The 2,982-nt window shown below is 36.5% G+C and overlaps 1 long non-coding RNA gene across 1 annotated transcript; it reads right to left on the reverse strand.

Annotated features, from left to right (window-relative positions):
* Positions 1-507: 507 nt before the first annotated feature.
* On the reverse strand, positions 508-1,471 carry LOC108770360 (uncharacterized). The gene is made up of 3 exons (XR_001940593.1): positions 1,339-1,471; positions 955-1,120; positions 508-676 (listed from the first exon to the last, which is right to left on the reverse strand). It is a non-coding gene; the product is annotated as an uncharacterized LOC108770360 (long non-coding RNA).
* Positions 1,472-2,982: the final 1,511 nt, after the last annotated feature.

Here is a 2,982-nt window from a genome sequence, read left to right on the forward strand (position 1 = left end):
GATTATATCGAGCTCGATGAGGAAGCATTTTAAAGATGACATTCTATTTTTTCATGTGAAATGATCAATGATTAGCAATTATTTTGCTAATTTTGCATCTTCTTACTTTTTCAGGGATCGCACGGACGATTCTGCTTCATACACATCGGCCCGTATTCAGAACGCGCTTTTATCGATAAAAGCGCACTTTTATCTCTGAAATTCTATAATATGCGTGACGTAAAGTATAGTATGTTCGCGTGCTAACATCGTTGTAAGCGCGTTCTGAATACGGGCCATAATGTTGCCCTTAAACCTTTTTCCTTCCTCCGCTAGTAGGATTTCGGCCTCTATTCTCTTAAAGCTCTAGATATACCAAAGAAGCGCATTTCTTTTATCTGATCCAAAATGCCGACAACCTTCCTATTGGCCATTTCGATCTAGTTGTATGTAGTCCAATAAGCACTTCGTATTATTGGTATAGGGTACTTATGGTTAGTAAGTAAAAAATGGAGGACTTGTGCGCTATTTTGGTATAGAGCTCTTGTTGCTCTCGAAATCGTCGCCGCAGTTGTCGATCACGTTGGTATTCCGTTGTCTGCAGCCCTCTTTTTTGAATGGCTGCGAAGCCATGTACTAATAGCTCCCGATACTGTTGCTTTCATAAAATTGCCTTTGTACTGGTGGGCACATGCATCTGGAAAATAAGAATTAGGCTATTTATATTAAGTATAATAAAAACTAAATACCAAGAGGTGAGAATCTGACGTGGATATAAGTGTGCAATATATAATTATGTAATCTCAATTTATTCTAACTTATTGTTAGAATACATGGGCGTTTTAGTGCACACTTAGATCCACATCTGACTCTTATCAGCTCTCTTTTCTCAAAATTATTGTATTCTTAATTTTGAGAGTCATCATTAATATTTGTTAATCTTTAAAAACACTTCTGGATCCTATTGTAATTTACCAACGATGCATGCGCCACACTTCATGGACTTGATTCCTTTTTTTAATTCAGTCCCTGTTCAGTTCAGGCCAGATGCAACCGCAGGCCAAAACAATTTCTTGCAAATGTTGGCAGCCATTTCTCCCTCATTTGCTCCTCTTTCAGCTACAACACTGAGATAGGCTACCTACAGAGAAACAGAAACAATAAGTTAAATTAGACCGATATAATAAATAACATAATTTTATTTTAATTTTTAGTATATCTTAATTTTCATAAAAATAAATTGAATTAATTTGTGATCAATTTAATTTAATCTCACTATTCCAGCTTTAGTGTATGATTACAGTTTACAATAGAAAATTTTTTGAATATTATTGTAAGTGTATAACATAAAGTACTTACAGCGAAATCATAATTACTGCTACTTTGCAGGAACAACTCCCATTCATAGAATGAGTTTCTGTCAGCTAGTGGAAGAGTGGGCCATCCCTTTGGTTTTTTTGCATCATCGCGTGTCCTGACTAAATCCATGATAATATCCTGTTTATGACTGAGATTTTTAAAATTTTCCAAAAGCTCTTCTTACTTGGAGAGAATTGCCTTGATACATGTTTACATGTATAATTATACAGGAATAAGTACATAACCTCATGAGGTTATATATTTATTTCTGTGCAACAAATTACTTCCAAGAACTTTGTCAACTCGCTAGTATATATTATTAAAATGTTGAAAAAGAAAAGAGATATTGAAAAATTTGTTGACATACCTTTTTTTTCTAGGAATCAAACTATTTTCGTCTAGAAAATATATGGAGAATGATGCATGAAAGATGGCAAGAAGAGCATACCAAAATGTTTCTTCATTTCGATAGTCATTTCTTTTAGCCATCATTTTTTTTCGAACACGATACTTCGCAAATGCTCCTGTTCATTCCAACGTGCTCCAATACGTTCGCGTCACCGGAACCAATATGGCGATTAGATGTTCGCGTCACATTAGAGCATACTCCATGGATCAATTAAGAGCATGCTCTATTTGCTTCACCTCAGAAGGTGGTGCGGTTGGGACATGTTACGCACGCATGCGTAATGATTGAGAATGTGTAGTGTTGAGAGAAGTATTTCATGGTTCTTACAGATATCTTAACCTATTTAGTTCTGTAGTCAACTTTAACGAGAGTGGCGCTCAATTTAATGATTAATCTCGGTCCATGGGGCAGAGCGACGCTTTTTTTCTGGAGGACGCTTGTCCCAACTTCTCCTAAATCCGTTCGTGTCACCGAGCGTTGGGGCACATGAATCCAACTGCTCCAACTGCCATCCTACCGGTGATCCAAGTGCTCTCTGGGTTAATTTGGAATAAGCGACGCGAACAAACCTTCTGTCAACTCCGAGTATCTTTTATCTTTATTCAACATTCGGTGACCAACAAGGATAAAATGGGTGCATTCAGTACCACAACCGCTCATTGAGCGCTCAGTGAGCTCTTGCATTTGATTGGCATATTCCATTAGATCTAAAAATATACTCCAATTAGATATAAGAGCTCACTGAGTGCTCAGTGAGCGGTTGTAGTACTTAGTGTCCCTAGAATACAGAGTCTGGCTACCCATAGAACTCTTTTTATTGGATCAGAAGTCAGACCCCCTAAAAATGGCGGGACCAATCACCACACAGCGGGAATACACACAGTTTAAAAAGGATACAATGAAATAAGGGAAGAGATCATGTGTTTTTAATATTTTATTTGTGTATTAAGGCCCATACACAGACTCTTGCATAACGCATAGTGGATAAGTGAATCAACTAATCAGAATCTTTCCTTTCCTCCCATTCCATGGAAAAGAAGAATTTCCTTATTAAGATTGGTTAATTCCCTTATGCACTATGCATTATGCGTTATGCAAGAATCTGTGCCTGGGCCTTTAGATTAGAAACATGAGAAAAATGAATGAAAAATATACAAAACATATCAATATGTAAGAAAATATGCATCGCCATGATCTCTAATAATTAAGAAAATAATAATTAATATGTAAATAAT

The sequence above is a fragment of the Trachymyrmex cornetzi genome, unplaced genomic scaffold (assembly GCF_001594075.2).
Source record: "Trachymyrmex cornetzi isolate Tcor2-1 unplaced genomic scaffold, Tcor1.1 scaffold1254, whole genome shotgun sequence".
Lineage (NCBI taxonomy): Eukaryota > Metazoa > Arthropoda > Insecta > Hymenoptera > Formicidae > Trachymyrmex > Trachymyrmex cornetzi.